At 38.1% G+C, this 25,408-nt stretch overlaps 1 long non-coding RNA gene across 1 annotated transcript in view; it reads right to left on the bottom strand.

The window, feature by feature from the left end:
• Window positions 1–22,410, bottom strand: part of LOC122205345 — a 72,271-nt gene extending 49,861 nt beyond the window's left edge. Inside the window, exon 1 of the long non-coding RNA XR_006196011.1 lies at window positions 22,284–22,410. This is a non-coding gene — a long non-coding RNA (uncharacterized LOC122205345). The remainder of the gene's footprint in view (window positions 1–22,283) is intronic.
• Between the last annotated feature and the right edge of the window lie 2,998 nt (window positions 22,411–25,408).

The following is a 25,408-nucleotide window of genomic DNA, read 5'->3' as shown; positions in this document are numbered from 1 at the left end:
CACATCAGAGCACAACTCGCTTAAGAATCTAGTCTTTTTGATGTGCTCTAAGTGGTGGCCTTTTCAATAACAAAGTCTGAGGAAACAGGCTGTACTAGAAACACCGTTCTAGGTTTATTAAAATATAGAAGGATAGGAGTGCCTGGGTGGCTCAGTTTGTTAAGTGTCTGACTTCGGCTCATGTCATGATTTCACAGTTCATGAGTTCGAGCCCTGCATTGGGCTCTGTGCTGACAGCTCAGAGCCTAGAGCCTGCTTCAGATTCTGTGCCTTTCTTTCTTTCTGCCCCTCCTCTGCTCATGTTCTCTCTCTCTCAAAAATAAAATAAACATTAAAAAATTAAAAAAAATAAAATATAGAAGGATGAAATAGAACAAACCATTGTAAGAGTAGATAGGGGAAAAAGGGCAGCAACCAAGAGTCCAAGTATTCCTATTAGAAAAGTTAAAGACTTAATTAATTTTAAACATAAAGACATAAAGATGAGAAAACAAAAGAACCGCTAAAAATGTGCCACTTTCAGGAAAGACTAAACCATCAACATTAAACATCACGACTGTAATACCCAGTGCTCTTCATCACAAGCAGATCTTAATTGCATTTAACATGGGGTCAGTCGTGCAATTATGACTAAAACAACAACAAAAATTCCATTGCAAGATCCTAAGAATCCCCTTTATAACTGTCTTCTTTCAAAGCCGCTCTTCGAATGTGGTATTATAACCTCAAGAAATGGAGACAGAACATGGGCATAATAAAACATTTCAAGAAAGACAAGTCTCTGGAATAATAATCCTCACAAAGCCCTCTAAGAATTGATGCCAGTTACCACAATTATTTGCCGTCTTAAGTGACATCTTAATAAGCAGGCCGGGAAATTCATGGAAGCTGGGTCTCTGGGCTGGCAGTTGCATTTGAAGCTAGTAATTAGATTCAACGAAGAAGTCTTCCTGCCACGGCCAGAGTTTTTAAAAACCTTTTTTGGAACTCGAGGTTGTGATGAACAGCTAAGAGGCCCTGGCCTGTCCCAAGTAACAGGCCATTTTCTCCAGGCTGTGGGCTGAACCTGCCAGGCTCCCTTACTGAGGTTTGCATCTCCAAGGATTAAGGGAAAGAGTGGGCAGGCTGGGTGCTCTCTGTTGGCAGTGATGACACCAGTCTTCAAGCCACGGTGTCTGGGCTTCCAACAAAAAGCAGCCCCGTCCTCCTCAGCCTGGAGGGGAGGAGAGGGCCTGATGAGAGCAGGAACTTCGGGGTTCTGAGGCATATCAATAGAAGGTCCTACTAGAACGGAGGGTGCATGGTGGGGGAGGGGCCAGCACACAAACTGATTCCTGTCAGACCAGATGAGTGCCTGGAGGGCAGCCACCCAGGCAAAATATCAAGGCCTATTCATAAGCATTCCTCACTGAACCCAGTCCCTAACTGGCACCTTCCAGTAGAAATATATGACCTAAATATTTCTTTTGGAGTCCTCTCCTGTTCCCTTTACCACTGTAAAAACTATTATAAGAGGATAATTTTCATCTGCTTATTTGTAACATCAGCCCAGATCTCATGTGGAAATCTGGATTATTTTGACACCTGCAGGCAGGTTAACAAGAAAAAGCATGGGCTCATTTGCTTAGGGGTGTGTTAGAGCCCAAGCCACTCCTCTGGAATGGCAAAGACATAGCGCCATCTCGTGGTCGATGGTCAGAACTGTTCTTCCCAGTCTCCCATTTACAAATACTGATAAGAACAAGCAGTTTGTTAAACCAGAGAGATGGGTTGGGGAAAACCAAATAAAATAAATGTATTTTAAAAAGTAATATGAAATAAGAATGCTTTTGGTCAAATTTCAAATAACAATTACACTTCTTAAGGAGTACCCTCATGATTTCTTTACTGAGTTCAAATCTGGAGGAAGCTGTCTCTAGACTGAGGGCTAGAAATCAATTCTTATCTTGTAAATAGTTGAATTCTCTCCCTGTTTGGGAACAATCAATAAAAGCCGAGCTTGAAATCTGGTCGAAATAGCCACTCTAATGAACAAAATAAAGGACAAAATTCAGACAGACGTAATAACAGTCCTCTGTATCAAGTGCAAGAGTGTGCCGGTCACAATGACAGCTCCTAATCTCCCCCACTGAAAAGTGACTTCCATGGAATAAAGTCAGCTTAGATGGATTTTCCATTTAAATGGTCAAGGATTAAGAGCAGTTGGTTGGACAAGCGTAACCCATTCATATAACATTTCACTTAAAATACACATACACATCATGATATCCTTATGAAAATAAGCTGTCTTCTTATTCACTGGAATTTAAAAGCCAAACCTGACACTAAACCATTTTGATTAATTTATGACATAGCTGGAAGACTATGCTGCACTTAATTTTCCTGAATTTCTGAGCTTCTGTGACTGTTATATCACGTTATGCAATTTGCAGTGCTGGGTCTCCTCAGAGGTTACTTATACAAAAACAGACATTTTATTTGAAACCTGACCGGGCTCATTCCTGTTCTAGATAGATTCATTATGACAACCTTTAATTGGGCACACTGCCAAAATGCAGCCAGTCTAATAGGCCTGTTTAAATATAACACATAGGCTAATATGCTTATTTGACATAGTTGTTGAGAATGATTTATCGAATAATACTTGATAGAGACAGGGTACAAAACCTTTCAAAGGGTGGTTCTCAGAAAGTTTAAAAGTCCACAAACTAGCCTGCATTAAAAAAAAAAGAAACTTGAGAAGTTAAGAAAATTCATATCTTGTCAAACAGTTCTACGATAGAGAAGCCATGTGTAATTCTGAGAGCTTAAAGAGTTATTTCCTGACAGAAATTAGTTAATATCAGGCTTTTACTCTGTACAGTCATAGGAAACTGTGTACATGGGAAATGAGAAATATACATCTGTATATCATATCTGTAACTTGTTTTATTGATTTTTTAAAAATAAAAATTAAATTAGGGGGAAAAGGGGTTTCAAACCTGTCCTTTGGAGTTACATGAAAAAGATTTACAGGGCCTGGTTTGATAAAAAGACTAGTATATGGTTGGCAGTTAACTTAAGAAAAATCTTACCTAGACATCACCTCATCTACTATAGAGCAAGCTTAAATCAACTGCGAAGTTTGCTGCTTTGTCAATTACAACAGCAAAATTTACTTAATAATTATGCTTTGTGAGTTAATGAAATTATATCAAATCAATCTTCAGGATGGCTATTCACAGCCATTTCAAGAGCAATTTCCTCCAAGATCTCAATTAGAACAATGTTTTGTGCTTTTCACCCCCACCTCTGTTGGAGGCAATACACAGTTCAGCCTGGCAACTGTGGAGTGGAACTAATTCCTTCCTCTTAACGCCTGTCTCCAATTAGCTGGTGGGAAATAGAAATGATTTACTTAAGAGACAGCTTTTCCCACTTACTCAGACTTATTACCATTCTCATCCAAGCATCACTCAGCTGCTAATTGTCTTGGGAAACTGTACTGTGCAGTGGTAAAGAGAGCAAAGTTGCTAACATACTGATTTAAGCAAGTTACTTAACCTTCCTATGCCTCAGTTTCCTTACTTGTCAAAGAGAGTTCGTTTTGCTTTATACACTTATTGCAAATATTAAGTGAAAAAAAAACATGCTAACAGCACTCAGGGCTGCCTCGCTCATAGCTGTGTTCAATGAATTAATCATCACCAGGTAATAGGCAAATAAACAGATAAATAATTATGAAACAATGACATAAAGAAACCATAAAGCGTATGTATAAGATACAGTGAAAACACCAAGGAGGGTTAACTCATGAATCTCCTCTACAATACCCCTGACAATTTGTCACCAGAATCTATTAGGATAGCTTTGGCAAAAAAAGAACACACAACTAATGTGAGGAATCTAATTATTGCAACATTTTGCCTTGAAAACAAGTCTTTAAATTCTCTAAAAGTTGCATTCTGTTGATGTTCACCTACTCATCCCCTATCTCATCCACAGTTAAATTCATCTTCATGTTTTCAGGGGCCAGTGTGAAACCACAAGTGACAAGCCAAACGGAAAGACTCCACATACTTTAAGTTCTCGTGAAGTATGATTCTACTAGAGATGCAATGCCCATTCCAACCAGTCCCTTATGACTGCTCATGCCTAGCGTTGAGAAGAACCTGAAGGATGTTCTGACTCACTAACAAAGAATAACACAATTAGATATTTCTACAAGGTGGTCGGGAGAGGGGAGGAGGGATGGCAGAGGTGATAGGAGTGCCAACTATGGATCATTCCTGGTACACAAGCTATGAGCTCTCCTAGGTCTTTTTAGTTTTTTGTTGGGATCATACTGTGCTCATCTTGGGCCCCTCCCCCTGCACCTGGCTGGAAGAACAAATGATCAAATGGCTTTATCATACATTTTACAAACTCTACAGTATCCATCAGAATCTCATGTTCTTCAATTTCAATAACATAAGATATAGATACCTCAGAAATGTATAAATGGCATTTAGACAAATTTATTGAAGTACAGGATGAATACACTGCCTAATTACATACAATATATTCTTATTTCTTTCATAATGACAAACAATATAAATTATATCTACGAGCTAAGCAAATGAGGTCCTTGTCAGCTGTAGAATGATTCCTCGTTTTCCATCCCTTCTCCCTTTCTCCTTTTCTTTCATCCATATTTCTTATTTTATATTTATTGGACAATTTTAAATTACAGAATTACTATTTGATCCTTGTTACAAGTGAAAAAATATAGTTATAAAAAATCAGTAAGTTCCAACTTTTCTCATGTACTATCTCTCCTTTCATGTTTCTCTATGCTTCTATGCTTCTATAAATGTACACAGATATGTACATTTTTTTTTCCTTTTTGGTCCAAAACAGGGGCTGTGTTAGATACATTGTTGTGCAAACTTATTATTTTACTTATTATATTTAGAAACTTAAACCCTTCAGATATTTATATAATTTTAAAAATGAATAGTCCCCAATATGAACATATGTTCAGGTCATGTTTAAACTTTGTTCTCTGTTTAGAATCTAATAGGTTTTTTCATAGAGTAACCATATTTTAAATGAGAGTTAATTAGCGTCAGGGCTCCAGAAGCAAGGATAAAGACCATGTTTTTACCATCTTCTATGAGGAACGGACTCCAGTAATAGCAGAAATAGTAGAAAGAGGATGATGACAAGGGCTTCCTTATTTACCTGGAATTCTGCATGGACAGAGAGCAGTCCGTTAAGCCTGTGAGTGAGGTACAGCATCGCTCCAGATGTGAGTCCCTAAGTGGGAACATGACACAGTTGCTGATGAAAAGACAGTGTGGTGACTCAGAAGCACCTCTCCTCTCTGGGGATGACTACTTCTGCTCATAAGTAAGTGATGTCCTTCCATTGAAGTACTTCAGAGTTAGAATGGGATTCAGTCAAAAGCCTGGTCTCAGTCCTGGTTTCACCATTCACCAGTTACGAGACACGGCGCAACTCTGTCCTTTAATCAATAATGTGTGTGTGTGTGCATGTGCACATGTGCACATACTACAAGCAGTAAGAAGCACTGTTGACGTGACATGCTGATAATACCAACCTCCCAGAATAACCAAGAAGGTCAAATGATCATCTGCAATGAAAAGTGCTTTTATAAGCCGAAATACAACACACGCCCAAATTACATGAAGAGATTCTTCTCAAAACTTTTCATCTTAAGGGCTTCATAAATGTTTTAGGCAAGTTCTTTTTCTTTTCTTTTCTGAAATCAATACCATTTGCAAAATTACTGCAAAAAAAAATTTTTTTCCTACAAAGAGTGCGTCAAAAGGGTTGATGATGCATAATCTACTTTTATGTAGAGACTATTATCCCCATTTTACAACTGGCAACACTAAATCCCAGATGGGTGGCATGACCGTTGTATGTTTGAGCTGAACCCAGATTATAGGGCTTCAAACTTCTGCATGATCCAGGGCATTTCCAACATTTACTTGTACCACCTCTTCTGACTCTAAACGTCATGAGACATAGAGAAGACCATGAAAAATAAACCTCAAGTGGATTTACAGCATAGTTATATAAATGTGCATCAAGTTTGGGCCTTTTAAATAAGTATTAGATATTTTTTCCCTTACTACCTCTTCCATAAACCAAGGAACCTCCCTCCCTCTCATATTCTTTGCACCAAGGGACAAACCAACCCATGGCCCAATATCGTTATCAGCATTCTTTATTGTTACTAATTCTAGCTTGGAAACAGAGGCCATGCTCTCCACAGGCTATGTGGAAGTAAGTGATCCTTGACTTTTAAGCTCAAGTATTTATTTATAACTTAAAATTCTCATTTCATGTTCTATAAGCATTCTGACGTATCACATTGTGAGAAAGGCATTTATAAGTTTTTGATTTTGAGTATTTTGTTACTTTGATCTCTTAGAATTAATGCTAGGATAAATATCAAATTATCAAATAATTCCAAGATCCATGGTCAAACACATCCAATGCTATGTCAATGATTATGATTTTTTTTTTGGTATTTGGATTTTTGTATTACACAGATCTCTACCTTCTTTAACAGAATGTGTCTTACATGACATATTGCTGTTTGTGGACTCATTCGTAACTATGAATGTCATTTCTTGTTCAATTATGCTTTCAGAGATTATATTAGTGTATAAGACTCCTAGTTTCTATGCTGTATTGGTTCAGGCAGCAATGTGATTTTTTTGAGATTATATCTTTTGTTCTTATATTGTGTATGATTTATGTTCTCATATATTTTGTCTCATTACTTGTCAGTTGTCTCTTTTCTTGTAGCTATCAGTACCTGATTCAAGTATCGATACCTCTCTTTTACAGTTTAAGAAAGCAGTTGTGTTAGTTTGCTATAGTGCATGCAAACCACCACCAACTTAAAGCCTAAACACAACACATATTTATTATCTCATAGTTTCTATGGGTCAGCAGGTCTGAGCATGGCTTAGCTGGGTCCTCTGTAAGGCTACAAAGTGCTAGCAAGGGCTGGGTTCTCATCTGGTGGCTCACTTGGGCAAGGGTTCACTTCTGAGCTTTTTTTGAGTGAGAATGTGCACAAGCAGGGGAAGGGCAGAGAGAGAATCCCAAGCAGGCTCTGCAATGTCAGTGCAGAGCCCAATGTGGGGCTCGATCCCACAATTGGGCCTCCATCCCACAAACCATGAAATCATGACCTGAGCCCAAATCAAGAGTCAGACATTTAATCAACTGAGCCACCCAGGTGCCTCAACTTCAGAGCTTTTCAAGTTGTTAGAAGAATTCACTTCCTGCATCTGTAGGACTCACAGTAGCTTGTCTCTTCAAAGCTAGCAGGAAGGAGAGCAAGCCTCTTAAGTAAGTCTTCTAGCAAGATAGAGTCCTGTGTAACATAATCACAGGAACGACATCCTATCACCTTTGTCATATTGTGTTGGTTAGAAGCAACTCATTGGTTTTGCCCAAACTTAAGGGGAAGGAATTACATGAGACCATAAACACCCAGGAGGTGGGAATGGGGCTACCTTACAATCTGTTAGCCATAGCTATGCCAATTAATCCACTTGGAATCAAATGCAAAGTTAGAGTAACACAGCCATAATGAGAGACCAAAGGGCCTTTGTAAGTAATTACCACTTTTATGGCTCCCATTTTAATTACTTTCTGAATCTTGACCATGTTCTGGATCTCCTGGCTAGTCAGTATGTGATTTTTAGATAAATGAATGAGTTCTCAAGCCAGAAATCATGACTTTCAAGGAATAACATTGCTACTTCCTATTTTTTTTCTTCTCCACACAGGTTGTGAAAATGCTGGTCAACTGACTGTCACTCCTACATGAAAATAGTTTGTTACTAAATAGGCCGAGTCTGTTTCTGTCTGACTACTCCTCAGTTACTAAAAACTGCCTAACCCCTATAGTAGGTCAGGGCTAGGTATTTGCTATGATGAAAGCCCCTAACAGTAGGTAAAATGCAAATGGATGTCCTTCTTCTCTGACTCCTGGAAAATAGGAAACTTATATTTTGATATTGGTAATTAAAAAAAATCCAAGCAAAGGTTCTCTGTAGGAAATACTTGAACAACCCTAGATAAACTTGATGAAAATTTCTACCTCTTTCACTATACCCAACCAGCCTGAAACTTGTTTAAGTTAATTTCTTCTTCCAGGCGTTTAAAGGTCAGATCTCTATGCCTTCTTTGGTATCATGAGGTAGAGGTCATATGCATCATTTTTAGTGTGCATAACTATTTTAGGCCAAAGTTGTTATCAGACTTTAAACCCCTTTTGAACACTTATTCAGAGAATAAGAAATGTATGCAAGGGAAATGACCTTTAGAATTTATTCAAAGAAAATCAAATGCCCATCATTTCTGCCAGCATTCATTCCACTGAGGAATTATTCTTGAATGATGAATAATCTCTCCCTCTTGTAGACAGTACTGGGAAAACAAGGCAGCAAGGAGAGTTTATAACTAAATCCTATCTGAGAAAAAGTACCTCTTATTTTAAATCATAATTAAAATGTTTTTCCCCTAGTCAAAGTATTTAATTGGCTTGTTCTTGATACAACTATGTAAAATTTAATTCTATAGTGCAAATTCAAATAATGGAAATTTTCACAGTACAGGAATCTTTAAAACTGCAACCAAAGCAATGAAAGTATGCACAAAGTCGACCAATCTGTAAATTAGTCAGACTTGTTCAGTTTTGTTTAGTTTACGGAGTGTTACACATAAGTTAGAGGGGTATAATAACTCTTTGAAGTACTCATTGATTTTTCTCCATTTGCTTCACAAAACATGGAGTCGCCATTAATCTCAGGTGAGAGATTATCAGACCAGGCCAGAGAGTGAAGGTGTTGAATTACTGAATTCTAAATTCAAATGCTGAATCTCCTGTTAAATATCTATATTTGATAATAGATATAATCTAGCTTACTATTTTTTCCCCATGCTCCTTTCCTCCAACTAACTCTATATGATGAGAACTTTCTATAGAGGCTGAGAAGGTTGAGTATGGAGAGAATTCAAGAGAGTTAGATGTCTCTGGAAGCTGTATGCCCTTCTTGCTCCCCAGAAAGTCTTGCTTGGAAAAAAGGGCAGCGTGTACCCTTACTTTAATTTTTAAGTTTGGGGATCTTAGAGACAAAAAGGCATTGCCCACTTTGTCTCAGTGGAAAGAAATATTAGACTTCAGACAAAAGTCCTCATGCCGTTTTGGTGACCAGAGGAGAAATGGTAACATGATATATGGATGTAGGAATGAAAGAGACTCCAAACTCTTATGTCCACACCCTCAACTCTGATCTCCATTGGATCTAGAGTAGCATCTAAAATACCCTTTAGATTCCAGAAGGACTCGGGGATTTTCAGAGAAAGAGAACGTGGTGGTCTGTCTGTCAAAATGTTCATCACTGATAATGATTGATAACATTGACGAGGCTGGACGGTTCTCACTGGAAATCTGATGGATGAGTTTACACCTTGGCAGGTATTAGTAGCAAGGATCCAGGGCTTGATCACCACTGATAGGAGGTCCAAGCTGCCTTTCCCTTTACCTCAAGTCTCCTGTTGAGTGACCAAAGACTTGATCTATACCAAGAACCAGTGGGATTAAGAAGACCCTGAAGGAAATTGAAGAATATAAAGAAATGGAAAAACATTCCATGCTCATGGATTGGAAGAATAAATATTGTCAAAATGTCAATACTACCCAAAGCTATCTACACATTCAATGCAATCCCAATCAAAATTGCATCAGCATTCTTCTCAAAACTAGAACAAGTAATCCTAAAATTCATATGGAACCACAAAAGGCCCCGAATAGCCAAAGTAATTTTGAAGAAGAAGACCAAAGCAGGAGGCATCACAATCCCAGACTTTAGCCTCTACTACAAAGCTGTCATCATCAAGACAGCATGGTATTGGCACAAAAACAGACACACAGACCAATGGAATAGAATAGAAACCCCAGAACTAGACCCACAAACGTATGGCCAACTCATCTTTGACAAAGCAGGAAAGAACATCCAATGGAAAAAAGACAGTCTCTTTAACAAATGGTGCTGGGAGAACTGGACAGAAACATGCAGAAGGTTGAAACTAGACCACTTTCTCACACCATTCACAAAAATAAACTCAAAATGGATAAAGGACCTGAATGTGAGACAGGAAACTATCAAAACCCTAGAGGAGAAAGCAGGAAAAGACCTCTCTGACCTCAGCCATAGCAATTTCTTACTTGACACATCCCCAAAGGCAAGGGAATTAAAAGCAAAAATGAACTACTGGGATCTTATGAAGATAAAAAGCTTCTGCACAGCAAAGGAAACAACCAACAAAACTAAAAGGCAACCAACAGAATGGGAAAAGATATTTGCAAATGACATATCGGACAAAGGGCTAGTATCCAAAATCTATAAAGAGCTCACCAAACTCCACACCCAAAAAACAAATAACCCAGTGAAGAAATGGGCAGAAAACATGAATAGACACTTCTCTAAAGAAGACATCCAGATGGCCAACGGGCACATGAAAAGATGCTCAACATCGCTCCTCATCAGGGAAATACAAATCAAAACCACACTCAGATACCACCTCACGCCAGTCAGAGTGGCCAAAATGAACAAATCAGGAGACTACAGATGCTGGAGAGGATGTGGAGAAACGGGAACCCTCTTGCACTTTTGGTGGGAATGCAAACTGGTGCAGCCACTCTGGAAAACAGTGTGGAGGTTCCTCAAAAAATTAAAAATAGACCTACCCTATGACCCAGCAATAGCACTGCTAGGAATTTACCCAAGGAATACAGGAGTACTGATGCATAGGGGCACTTGTACCCCAATGTTTATAGCAGCACTCTCAACAATAGCCAAATTATGGAAAGAGCCTAAATGTCCATCAACTGATGAATGGATAAAGAAAATGTGGTTTATATACACAATGGAGTACTACGTGGCAATGAGAAAGAATGAAATATGGCCCTTCGTAGCAACGTGGATGGAACTGGAGAGTGTGATGCTAAGTGAAATAAGCCATACAGAGAAAGACAGATACCATATGTGTTCACTCTTATGTGGATCCTGAGAAACTTAAGAGAAACCCATGGGGGAGGGGAAGGAAAAAAAAAAAAAAAAAGAGGTTAGAGTGGAAGAGAGCCAAAGCATAAGAGACTCTTAAAAACTGAGAACAAACTGAGGGTTGATGGGGGGTGGGAAGGAGGGGAGGGTGGGTGATGGGTATTGAGGAGGGCACCTTTTGGGATGAGCACTGGGTGTTGTATGGAAACCAATTTGACAATAAACTTCATATATTGAAAAAAAAAAAACAAAAAAGAAGACCCTGAGTGAAGGGCCAGATTAGAACATACACCTCCCCCTCTTCTCTGCAGTGGCATTTATGTATGCTTCCCAGGGAATGGGGGCAAGGCGATGGGCACATACAACAGAGACAATCCTGGACCCAAATCACTAACTTGTACTAAATTCACCCAGAAGGGACTAAATTAACTTCTACATCAGGATAAATGGGACAGGGGTGGTATAAAACACAAAATAAAAAGGAAATTTGATTACAAAAGGCAACCAAAGTCACTCTTTTGCACACCTGAGTGTGTGACTGCCCCACTTATACCCACCACATCTGTATTTGAGTAGGAAAAATTATAAATTCTGAAATACACATGTTCAAAAATAGTTTTATAACTTTATAATAGTCGTTCTCTTTCTTTGGAGATAGTGGATATTCACTAAGCTTTAAAAAACCAGGTAAGATTCTTACTGTCTTCCCATTAAAACTATACTTTTACTATATTTCTATTGAGATTGCACATACCTATGTGTGATTTTTGGTTTTCCAATTATGAAATTTGGACTATTTTTGTCCTAATGTTTGCCCTGACATAGTCATAGAGTAAGTAAAATGGTGTAGAATCAGATAAGCAATAAGTACACAAAAATATCCTACTTCATAAGTATAAGGCAGCACCCTCATAAAGGGGAAACCCAGTCAAATTTACACTTTTGTAAATGTGTTTCTCCAGATTTTAGTTCGTGTTGCACATATCATGTACACTGATTACACACAGAAGAATTCCATGTACATACATTTCGAAAGTGTATTTCTACTCCAAGGTAGAACTGCCCAAGCTTTGAACTGCCTCAAAAATAAACTTTTTCAATTTGCATGCATTGTTTAATTACAGAAATAAGAGTATAATAAACATCCATACCCTAAATGGTCAGAAAACTACAAACAACTTCTATGTTTCTTCAAAAAAAAAAAAAAAAAGATGCTTTGCCTTTCAAAAGCAAACCATACACTTACAAGGACCATATGGGATCATCTGGAAGAAAAGAAAAATTAAATAAATTTGTCTTTTTGCATCATATCAGGTTAGACAAAGGAAATATGTGCTTTACATATCTAATTAAAAACAAGCCTGGTAGAGTAGGTCACCTTCTTCAACTGTGTGTGTGTGTGTGTGTGTGTGTTTGTGTGTGTGTGTCTTGATAATTGACCTCATGCTCCTAGTTAGTTCAGGACAGCATTGAATATGAAAATCAATGAGGCAATCTTGAGACAGAAGATATCCAGTGTTAATAAAATAACTTGAATAACTATAATCTAATCTAATTTTAAATATATATTATAAAAATCACAAAACCCATAAAAGAAGGGGACTTCTCCCTTAAAATGGGAGAGATGACCTTAGATAGCAGGAGAAAGCCTCTAAGTGTAGTATAGCAGTTAGGAGCATAGATCACGAAGCCGGACTATTGGATTTGAAACCAGGTTCTACTGTATATGAAGTGTGACCTTGAAAAGTTAGTTAACCAATATGTGCCTCAGTTTCCTCATAAGGATTATCCTGATATTAACTGAAGAGTTTGCCATTATGATTATCATATATGTAACAAATTTAGGCAATGTCTGATGGAGAAGTGTTTGCTATTGCCATACTTGTCACTGTCATAATCACAACTAGCTGCTCCAAAGTTCAACCCATTCTCCTGCATGTCCCTTGCACTCAGCACCAGGCAGGGAGTACGGCATGGGGGCAGTTCCCCATCTATCAAAGAGAACCACTGAGCCATGTTGTCATAGCCTTTGATCTCTCTTTTGAGCTACCCTTCTTATGTTCTGGGAAATAAAGATTTGTGCCTCTGTGTCATTGGTCTTAGATTGAAAAATTTCACAGACCCCAGAGTTTTGTTTGTTTTTTTAATGGAGATATGATTCATATACCATGATATCCACCCTTTTAAAGTATAGACTTCAGGGGGTGCCTGGGCAGTCGGTTAAACATCCAACTTTGGCTCAGGTCATGATCTCATGGTTCGTGGGTTTGAGCTCTGTGCTGGGCTCTGTGCTGACAGCTCAGAGCCTGGAGCCTGCTTTGGATTCGTGTCTCCCCCTCTCTCTCTGCCCCTCTTCCATTCACGCTCTGTTTCAGTCTCTCAATAATAAATGAACGTTTAAAAAATTTAATAAAAAAATAGAGACGTCAGTGGTTTTCAGCATATCATGCAACCATCACTACTATCTGATTCCAGAACAATTTTATTACTCCAAAAAATCTTGAAGCCACTGCAAAGTAAATTTGTATTCAGTATATAAACTAAGGATTCAGTTCAATTATCATCCCACTTTGTGTATCATTATGGGAAAGGCCACTGGCTCCTCACTCCAAAATTCTTTCTCTCTTCATCCTTAAACTAAGTATATAGCTGCCCAGAACAAAGGTTGTGTGACCCTGATTCCCCTGCATCCTCTACATGGCTATGTAGCTAAGTTCATGTCAGTGAGCTATTTGGAGGAGATGCTAACTGGCAGCTTCTGGCTTAGGAGCCAGCTGGTATATACCTTTTTATGCATTAGCACCTTATTTTTTGTCCCTTCCTCTATCTCATTGCGTAGAATAGGAATGGCTGGAGCTCTGGTAGCCATTTTGGAACACAAGGGAGTCCTTGGGAAAGGGAGGCAGAGGCTAAGATGATTTAGGAGAAAAATGGCATGAGTCTGGGTTCCTAGCACCTTTGTTCACACTGGTCCTGAAATTTCTATCCCTGGAAAATTTCTTTTACATAGAAGAGAAACAAATGTATACACTTATACTACTATTTGGGGATGTTCCAGTCACATGCAGTGGACTGAATACTAAATGGCACAGTCTTGTAGCCAAATTCCCATGAGTGGCATAAATTGTGAGTTGCCAAGGAGGTAGGGCACTTGAAAAGCTAAGGACCTTTCTTTCTGCCCTTCCTAAGAATTATACCATATTGGAGTTCAGCACAGGACACCATAGTTTTTAGCAACTTATTTAACATACCTTCTTATGTATATTCTCCACACACACACTCATTCATACTTTGGGGCCAATATGTAACACATGAAGATCAGTTGTCTCCATAGAAACTTGGAACACTCACCAGCAATGGTAACTGGTCATACTTCCAAACCAATCCACTTAAATTGCACTTTCAAACTGGAGGCAAGCAGCCATCTGAACATACATCCACTCGCATCCATTAAAGGGCAATGGAGTGTGCGAAGCAATAACTCTGCAAGGGAATCTAATTCAAACTCAAATAAAGTCCACCTGAAATGTAGTGTGTTCAGCAGCTCCTTTGAACCTGCTTCATACATAATCAAGTCCAACCCTTTCAAAATACAAAATAAATCAAGTGCTATTTCTGAAGCCTTTCCTGTTAAAAGGATGAGGTATTCTAAAGTGATACTCATAATCTAAGTGCTCTGCCATTACCCTGGTGACCTTATCCAAAAACAAAAACATTTCCACAGTTAGAATTAAAGTGTTGATGGTTTACACTCCTAGAAAGCAAGCGCTGCTTAATTCAGCTCTTTATACCCTGGTAGAACCTAGACTAGTATGACTAGGTGCTCAGTAAATGTTGCTGAGATCAATCCCTACTCTTTACACGTACAGTATTTTAATCATTTATGTAACAATTAAGTTTTGTGACCCTGCGAAAGTTACTTTCCTTTTTCATTTCTTCATCTGTTAGGAGGGGATAGCACCCTCTTCTTAGGATTAATGAAATATGAATGCAAAGTGCTTTAGGAAACACCTGGTACAGAAAGTATGGACAATAAATGACAGTTCATATTCTCATTGCTGTTATTTTCATTGTTGTGTTATTATTATTATTATTATTATTCACACACTCTTCGTGTGCTGGGCAAACCAAGTATTGTAAAACATAGTCCTTGTTTAAAAGATATCTAGGGAAGATGTTCTATATATATGAAAACATAAATAGAGACACAAAGTAGGAGGGATGCTACAACCAATGGGCAATATTCTTGGAACGGGACCCCAGAATTAACTCCTAGTCTGAACTTTCTGACTGCCTTGTGCCCCAGTGCACCTCTAGTCAAACCCTCACTTGCCCTTCCCCTCTCCTCCATCCCTCCACCATACTCGACCCTCTGAGATTTCACAATTTCCTGTTTCTCTTCCCAGACTTGCACTAATATTCTCCCTTGGGCAGATCATCCCTGTAGATTGTGGACTGACAGTGGACTGTCCTGAGCCTGAGTCATGAACTCTTCACATTTGCATAGGGTTCTCTGGGCAGCCTGAGAAGGCAGAGCCCTGGCTGGCTCCATAAGCAAAGATGGTGAATGCTGTAGGAATTTGGAGAGACAAGCCCATCCTGTGAGCCAGTTTCCTGGAGCAAGGGAAACTTGAGCTGGGTCAATAAAGACAAGTCTAGAGAAGAGGGAAGAAGGACATACCAGGAACAGGCCCTATGAGCAAAGCCCTGAGCTGATAATTGCATATAGGAACAAAGCGTGGTCTCAGCGAGCTGGAGTGAAGAAGGTCTAAATGGATGTTGTCAGAAATAAGGTTAAAGTTAAGGAGGGACCACACTAAGGGGTTTTGACATTAAACTGTGTTTGAGGAACTCAGCTTTCCTGAAACATATAATTGGCTTTGACATACAAGTACTCATTATGTGAAGGGCAACGTGGAGCTTTCAACGATATTATGTTGGTAAAGGTACATGTAGATTGCGTAGGCAAACAGTGGGTATTTGTAGAGAACTGGGAAGGAAGGTGAATCTATTGCAGGGGTAGGAAGATCTGAATCTAGAAACACATAACCGGTTCTGACATAAAAGATAACTTGAGTGGCAATCAAAAAATATCATGGGGTGCCTGGGTGGCTCAATCAGTTAAACATTCAACTCTTGGTTTCAAGCTCAGCTCACGATCTCACGGTTTGTGGGTTTGAGCCCCGCATTAGGCTCTGTGCTGACAGTGAGGAGCCTGCTTGGGATTCCCATTCTCTCTCTCTCTCTCTCTCTTTCTCTCAAAAATAAATCAACATTTTTTTGATTCTGTAAAAATACATCATCAAATAACAATGGTAAGGAATCTGAAGTTTCCATTAAATATCTACTTTGAGATGCAGTATTCTAGAGGTGCAAAGCCATCCAGAGTGTATTTATTTTAAAAGTCAGGAAAATGAGGTTCAGGAAGATACATGACTTGCCTGAAGTCTCACAGCCAGTTAGAAATAAAGCCTCTCATCCCAACAACACAACCTCTCCTCGGGTCTTAGGCTCCATAAGTGACACTTTTACATCAAATCTCACATTATTAGTTTTGGTAAAACAATTTAATTGTAGATAAAGATATCTTCGCTTAGCAGAAGTTACATATGTATATTTAAGTGATGTAAGTAAAAGATCTTTTTTTTTGAGAGTATTCGTTTTGTCCTTTGTCAATATCAAGTTGAAATCAAACTTAATAAGATAACAAGAAGAAAAACTGAAATGTACTCCTTTCAAAACTTTTCATTGAGTAATATTGCTATTATTTTCTAAACCGAACAAAAACATGACCTTCTTACTTAAAAGTTACTGTTAAAAAAAAGTTACTATTAATGAAGGTAGAATGGCATACAGAATTTTAAAACCAACATTTGGAGATTACATTTATGCAATAATATCATGCTAGTAAATAATGTCCTTTTAATTTTTGCTTCAATTGGTCAACCCACTTACAATCTCAGTTTAAAGGCCTACATTTCTACCTACTCTGAAATAGCACCTACTTAAAAAAATCATGTCTATCCAATTAGAAGATTATATAAACTCTAAAAGGATGTGCTGCATCAAAGGGTCATTTTGTCCTTGCCCACAACCCACAGTATTCTTTCATACTTTCTTAAATTCAAGTGACAGAATGTGGACTCTCAGTTACAAGATTCCATTAGGCTGTCCTCTGACCTCTCCGATTCTACTCAGGGTCTCCTTATACAGATGCCTGGTGTCAAATGACCTTGTCCAGCTGTTGGAGGAGTCAGCAACTACCCACCCCCCCCCAGACCCCCACCCCAGCTGCTTGCAGCTACTGATGGACAGCACCTCCATACACAACTACGTCATCAAAATGGTCTGTTACAGATAGGCATTGAAACTCATCACACGGGCTGATAGTTTCAGTACCACCTTAGAACAGCTGAGGAACTCCTTTGAAAGGTATTGGTCTTTTCACGAGATGAATTAGCTCTTTATATTAAGGAAGCAATAAATTATTCTTTGGTGCCCCCAAGTGATTTTCTGAGGAGCAATTTAAATCTGAGGAGTTTATGCTTATTAGCCAAGTTCCAGAGAAAAGCAGCAAAGAGTCAGCTCCTCACATTTGTAACTTTTACTGAAGATCTCCGATATTGATTTCAAAGTATTCTCGCTTACTTTAGGATAACTGTCAGTGGAGACTATCTCAGGAATTTGAATACTAGTTTAAAGGAACAAAGTTGGAATGAACTAGGAAGAATTTATTTAATACTGAAATTTCATCAGTGCTGACAAAGTTTCTTTGGGGAGGATCTCAGAGTGTGAAACCTGAAAATGCACTCTAACAGAGTCCGAAAATTCACACTTGTTATTTATATATTTCTAACTGATGTTAATTTTTTAAAAGAAGTACATTTTTTTATTTGAGAGGTTGATTGCTCTTAAAAATCTGCTTGCATGAGAGTTGAGGTTTTTTTAATATTTATTTATTTATTTTGAGACATAGAGAGCAAGTGGGGAGGGGCAGAGAGAGAGAAAGGGAGACAGAGAATCCCAAGCAGCCTCCCCACTGTCAGCGCAGAGCCCTATGTGGGGTTTGAACTCACAAACTATGAGATCATGGCCTGAGCTGAAATCAAGAGTCGGGCACTTAACCAACTGAGCAACCCAGACACCCCGAGAGTTGAAATTTTTAATGCTTCACATTACATTACCTCCAGTGCCCTTTAGATAATTAATCTTGATATCTATTTGTGTTTGCAGTAAATGACAGAATCCTAGCAAATGATGGACATCTCATAAACAACAGATAGGAACTGTATAAGTTGCAAAGAAATTAGAAATTGAAAAAGAAAAAAAAATTTCCCCTTGGGAATAATGGGGTTTTTTTCCAGTTAATTACAAAGGTCAAGGGTAAAGAAGTAGTCCTTCTCCTTAAATACTGAGATTCATCATCCTGACATTATTTACTAGAGCTGCAGTTCATGAACTGATAGGAGGCCCCATGATCTTGTATTCTGTTGTCATACATTTGACTACTCCTTAATTATATTCTGAAGCAAAAATGGGAATAGTGTATATATTAAATCTTGGGCACTGAGTTTTGTCACTTTGTTTCAATGATTTGCCAGTTCAACCACTGCTAATAAAAACAGCATTCATTTGGTGCTGATTTTTGCCAGACATTACCCTGAAGGTTTTATTATACATGTATTTAAAAATATTCCAAACATAAAAAGTGCAAGGAATAATAAACTTTCTTTGTGACCATTCTCAATGTAAACATATATTAGCATCTTATCATATTCTTCTTTGAAAAATAAAATATAGATATGATTAAAGTGTACCATGCACATGGCCCCAACCTGATGCCCTTCTTTTCTTCCTATGCAGAGAGTAACCAACATGACGTTGTTGGAGCAAATTTTTCGCACCCTTGTTTTTCTACATAATCATTTCTTCTGAACATCTAGTAAATATTTATGTGGTACTCAAATTGATATAAATTATATATTATGAAGTGGTATCACTTCCCCTCAACACTATATTTTTGAGATTGACCCAATGTATACAGATCTAGTCATTTATTTTAACTGTGCCTACAGTATTTTCTTTTTTAAATAAACCACTAGTAGTTCATCTATTTACCTTCTAATGAATATTTAAGGTTTTCTTTCAATTTTAGGCCATAACATTTAATACTTTGTTGATATCTGTGTAAGTGTTTCTCTAGGGTACATTCCTAAAGAGAAATTGGTGGGATTTAGGACATGCATATACTCAACTTTACAGATACTGGAAAGTTGCTCTTTAAACTGGCTGTTCCGATTTATACCCCAACAGCAATATAGGACTGTTTCCTACTATCTTTCTTGCTCACTGATAATGCCTTTGTCAACTCTTAATTTTTTGCCAATCTGATGGGCATCAATGCTGTATCTTTGTTGTTTTAATTTGTACATCCCTGGTGACTAGTAATATTGAACATTTATCTTCAATGAGTATTAGCATGCTATTAATAAAATCTATGTTAGCATGCTATTAATAAAATCCAGGATAGAATGTTATTCATTGACATTCCATTCAGGTTTAATATCTTTTTGAGACCTACATTCTTATAGTTTTGTTACAATTGTGAGTGGTATCTTTCAAAAATTACATTCCCAATTGGTCATCACTACTGAAAATGGAGCTACTATTGCCTATCTCAGGTTGTTCTGAGAAATTTGTATAAACTCCTTAGGAAAGTGCTTGGTGCATATTTGGCCTTCTCCAAGCTTCCTCTGTCCTGACAGAAATGTAGAAATGATGTAGAGTACTGGTTTCAAATATCAAAAAATAATCAGAAAATGTGAAGTTATATAAAATATTCATATACTGAACTTAAAGTAATTTTTTTCAACAGTTCATGACTGGTAGAGTCAGAATGCATTAGATAAGTCTTGCAAACACAGGCAAGTAAAATATTTAAAACCCTCAAAGGGCGACATATATATAATTTGTAGGGTGTTCTGATTTTTTCTTGGTGACATCATATTATATAACATGAACTAGCAAATGTACTAGAAACCAAATCTACTCTTTCTGTCTCAGTATATTTTCCCAAGGGATCGCCAGTTCAAGTTATACCTATAAGTGTGCCATAAAAATTACACATTGAATTGGAATGGACTTCCATTATTTACTTATTTATTTAAAAATTTTTTTAAGTTTATTTATTTTGAGAAACAGAGAGAGTGGAAGAGAGGCAGAGAGAAAGGGAGAGAGAAAATCCCAGGCAGGCTCTGTGCTGTCAGCACAGAACCCAATGCAGGGCTCGAATGCACAAACCGTGAGATCATGACCTGAGCTGAAACCAAGAGTCGGACGATTAACCAACCGAGCCACCCAGGCACCCTGGACTTCTACTTTTTAAACACCTGGCTCCTTCAATATGACTGCACATTTCTTCTTTATATAAAATCAGTTAAGGAAAAAATACGCTGGTCCCTCATCAATAAGGCTTTGGGAAGTCGCATGCCACTTTGAGCGTGTACATTTGCCATTAAATGTTAATTCCTTCTACTCTTTATTCCACAAACACTTAGGGGGAACAAACAGATCCAACTATTTGTTCTGGGAAAAGGCAATTCTGTCCAGGGCGTGCGGAATAGGTTCAGGTGGGAAGATGCTAGTGAGAGGTCAACAAAGGGGGTCATTGCTCACGTTCAGTAACTTAAATGCTTTTGACACATGGCTACTTCCTTGTGCTTAGGTCCACTAAATACTCTAAAATAGTAGCCAGTTGAGAAGTACAATTAAGCAAATTAAGTTATTATCTTTAGACGTTAGCAGTTAAATTCCAGTGTTTCCTTTCCCTTGGCAGGTTGGGGAGGAGGGTGGTGAACACCTTGAGAACATATGGAAACAGTTATATTCCATTTTACGTAAGTGTTTATGTGTTGGTTGAACTCATTTTTCAGTTCATAGAAATAATACTTGTCCCTACCAGCTCCCCTGCCTAAACTGAGTAAGAAAAAATAATTTACTCTAAAGCAGAACCGTTTTTAATCAACTGCATTTTTTGTTTCAGTTAAGTTTTGGAGAATTACCGACTTGACCTTAAAAACAAACTCCCTTTTCACACACAATTATTAAAAATAGGCCTTTTTGAGCATCCCTTCCTGAAAGCTCACCTCTATTTCACTAGTCATTAAAGGAACATTCTACCCTCAATTTAAATAACATAATAAATTATTATTAAATAAGAAATTATTCAAATTACTTTCATTTAGGTACAAGATGGCTTAAATAACTGCTTTGTGAACCACAAAGCTGCAGGCAAATGAGGTTTGCCCTAAATTACATAGTGAAGAAAATCCCATTCTGTAGTGAATTGCATGTTAATTGTTATCCGAATTTTGTATCCAGCTCACAATCAAAGACAACATGATCTATCCCTCCACTCTTCCAATAATGAATAACAGCCTTTGACAAACATCCTATTTCTGCAAACAATGCAAATCACATACATGCAGAGTTTCAGACAATGATTAGAAGTTTAGTCGCCTGCTGTGGATTCTAGACAAATGGCTCCCTTAGACTGCTTTTCAAAATGTGGAGAGTGGAATTAGCCCTTGGAGAGAAAGTTAACTAGAAAGTTTTTCTAATTCAATGTAAAAGTCAATCTGTGCCAAGAGACCCTAGTTGAGGAAGTGTCACTTTAAGGTCAAAAATGACCAAAATAAGCTTTTGAGTGAAAGAGATCCACAAATAAGTCAAGTCAGGCTGCTCTGGTTTTCAAAAATTATTTGAAAGGATAAAGAAAGGTCATGAGAGAAGAAAAATGAAAGACCTAAAATGAGGATAGCAATTATTTTAAACAAAAGTGTGACAGGGTGTTTCCTACACTGAATGCCACTTCTGTCCAAGATGTTATACATATTGGGGATAAATTTGTTACTTCCACAACTATAAATTTCCAGTAGGCAACCCCCGTGTTCACATTCTTTGTTACAAACATATACACTGACTTGAAAGGACATCATGAAGATAATCCCAAATGTTCTTTCATCACCTCATTAAAAACTGAAGTTATTCATACTATTTTAACAAGAACGGTTTGCATTTAGAAGGATTTTCACATACATAAGGCCCTTTTCAGGAGTAGCCTGTGATGGAATTCTCACCATGTTTTCAATTAAAAAAAAAAAAAGCTAAGAATAGTCATGGTGGGTTTTTTCCATCAACACTTACCACAACTGAGCACTTATCATATGCAAGTGCAGGGGTGGGTGCTAAGGAGGTGAGAGTCAACATGGATCCCCATCTCAAGGAGTAGAGCTGCTAATCCGGTAGGGGCAGTGAAATATGATCATGGATATCCCTGGGCTATTAAGGAGAACTTACTTGTAAGCAGACTGTAAGCAGATAGAATTGGACAAACAGATTATGACTCAACCATTTTTCCTCTTACCCGTTTGCCTTTGTGAAGTGGTTTTGCAACGTATACCAGGAAGTTTTCTCCTTGATGATTCCCCCATCCTGTTGCAGAGTTTCCCCACCATGTAGCAGAAACTCATATATACCTGGCCACAAAGGGAATTTCACTGTTCTGGCTATTGATACAAGTAACAACTCCTGTTTGAACTCTTCCCCTTAGACAAACACTGAGACTGTGGTGATTGATCTTTCAATGCCTATCTAGAAAATAAAGCTATACTTGCAAAGTTTTATATCCTATGGGCCAAGCAAAGTTCTCAGATAGAGAGACATACCTTCCAAAGAAATTGTTAGAATTACATAAATTTATTAGGAGACTGGATTAGCTTCTGGTATTCAGGAAGCTTTGATCTTTTCTCTTCCCTGCCATTTTCTTATACAACCCCAGTTCTGACTATTTGTGCTGGTAGGTAATTCCTCTTTCAGGTTAAATGCTACCGCCCACTCAATTACTTATGACTTCAGTGAGTTTGAGAAAATTCTGCAGCATGAACAGTTTTCATTATGATGTAAATCAATGTAATACTATGTAATAATAATGTTCATGACACCCTTCAATGCTTGCCAAGTGACCAAAATTGTTTTTAGTGGCACCGCTATGACAATTCCATTATGTTCATAACTAGTTCATATTATTCAATTTCCTTTATGGTATAAATTACGTAATAATTAGACTTGCTTATGAGGTTTGCATATGGTATCCACGGAGCAGTACTTAACAGGACTTTTCATAAACCAAATCTGAAGTGAGCTAACATAGTACAGATTTTGCATAACACCAAATGGGGCAAAGTTAAAATATAATGACAAGATAATGTTCTCAGAAAGAAGTAATAAAACTTAGGTGGCAATGTGTGTGTACCGTAGTAGATAACACACAAAAAAAGCTTTGAGCAAACAATAAAAGTTTAATAGGCAGGCTCTGCATTTTCTGAGTTTACTGAGAAATACATATATATATGAACCACATGAAAATTAGAGTTCTTTTGGGAAGCTTTCCCACTGTTCTTGCCCATGTTGGGGCACAAGCTTTGAAAAGAATATGAATGTCTGTCACAGAGAAGATGGAAATGACAGAAACAGTAAGAGCTGACCATGAGTGGCTACTGAGAGAGTGGATTTACTCAGTATCTAGAAATCTGTGAGATTAATGTGCCCAAAACACCCTCCGGAGAGAGGCTATAAGGGGGCAGGACACAAGAGGTAGAAATAAAGCCACTTGTGTGTTTGCTTTGGACATGACCTAAGTCATTATTTTCTGAGTGGAGAAGAATTCCAGTGTGGTCCCTTTCGAGCACAAGGTCATCACAATGAAGAGCCACATTTGAAACTTTCCGAAGTTATCCATCCAATTCTCACAATAAAGCACAGAATACAAATTATGACTTGATTTGCAAGTAGAGTGGACCCTGAATCTTGACATCAACAGTCAACTATACTACTTGTTTTCATCTCAGAGTTCACTTTGGAGACTTTCATTTTTCTTTTTTTTTTCCAAAACCACCACCAAAGAAACAAACTTTCATAAAATAAATATGACTAACACTTTGAAGTAAAAATATCCACAAAGAAACCAGTATGGGAAGATGGTGGAATTTCCACTGACTCATAAAACAATTTACATATAAATCTCCTTTTTTTTCTTCACTCATTTAAATGATTATCATTTCATATTCAGACTCGCTGGCAAAACATCAGTTATTTTAATGTGAATCCTCCACACATTGCCCCAAACAAACTTTAATGCTCAAGTAAAATGTTTGAGGCTTGCCAGACCCAGGAGAGGGTAGAATGTTGCCCCATAGAGTCTGTCCACTGAGCTATTGCTTTGCTTCCCTCTGGTCACGGATATGAGAAAATACCATCCAGACCTCTTTGGATTTGCTAAAACCAACCACCATCACAAGTCAAAATTAGCGACGGAACTACAGTGTTTCTAAGAATAAATAAAAGAGACACTATACCGGGTCTTCAGTTTTGTGACTATTCAAGAGGTCAGACAGGAAATCTTCATGAAGGCTCTCTCTTCGAATTAGCGTAAATTCCCTCAGGAAAACAGCTCCTTGGCTTTGGTCTCCGCATACCTAGGGAGATAAGATAGCAAATTCAGCCTTCAGACAAAGCCTGGAGGGAGGGGAACATTGGAGAATTAATGTCTCTGAGTTGAGGAAACTTCTTGGATTCATTTCAAGTCTGATTAGAGCAATCAAAAACAATGCACACAAATACATATTAATGCGAGAGCAGCTAGAATATTCTGGCATGTGACTCCTTGGATGGATGCCAGGAAAGTCCACTGCTAAGTTGGCACCTCTTAATTGACTGGTGTGCGATGTCAAAATTCAGTGATTGTAAGTTATCTTTCAGGCCAGATCAAGTGTGGTCAGGTGCCTAGATGTATTCTATTGGGCTATCCATATTTATGTGCTGTACAGGTGTCTTGGACCCACAGGGATCTATCCCATGGATCTGAGCATCTAGGTGAATCTTGATGACCTGTTACATATCTACCAGATAAGGAGAAGCTGGCCTGGGCACATAACTGACTTTCCAAGTTATTCAAATGATTTAGAAACAGATGCTCTTCAGCTACTCTGGAGGGAAGTATTGGAGAGCTTTTATCTAGAGCTTATCACATACCAGGTTCTTTACACATGTTATCTTGCACCAGCCCCAGGAGGTGACTGTTATTAGCCACACTTTACAAATTAGGAACTGGAGGCAAAAGGGTTTCAGGAATTTGTCAAGTGTAAGTGTTGAAATGAGGACTCAAATACAGGTCTGACTCTAAAACCCCATTCTTATCATTATCACATTGTGCTACTGAGCTACTCAAACCTCCTTTGGTGAAGGACAAATAGTTGAGTAACTCCTATAAA

Source organism: Panthera leo, chromosome D4 (assembly GCF_018350215.1).
Source record: "Panthera leo isolate Ple1 chromosome D4, P.leo_Ple1_pat1.1, whole genome shotgun sequence".
NCBI lineage: Eukaryota > Metazoa > Chordata > Mammalia > Carnivora > Felidae > Panthera > Panthera leo.
This window is presented reverse-complemented; position numbering and strand designations above follow the sequence as displayed.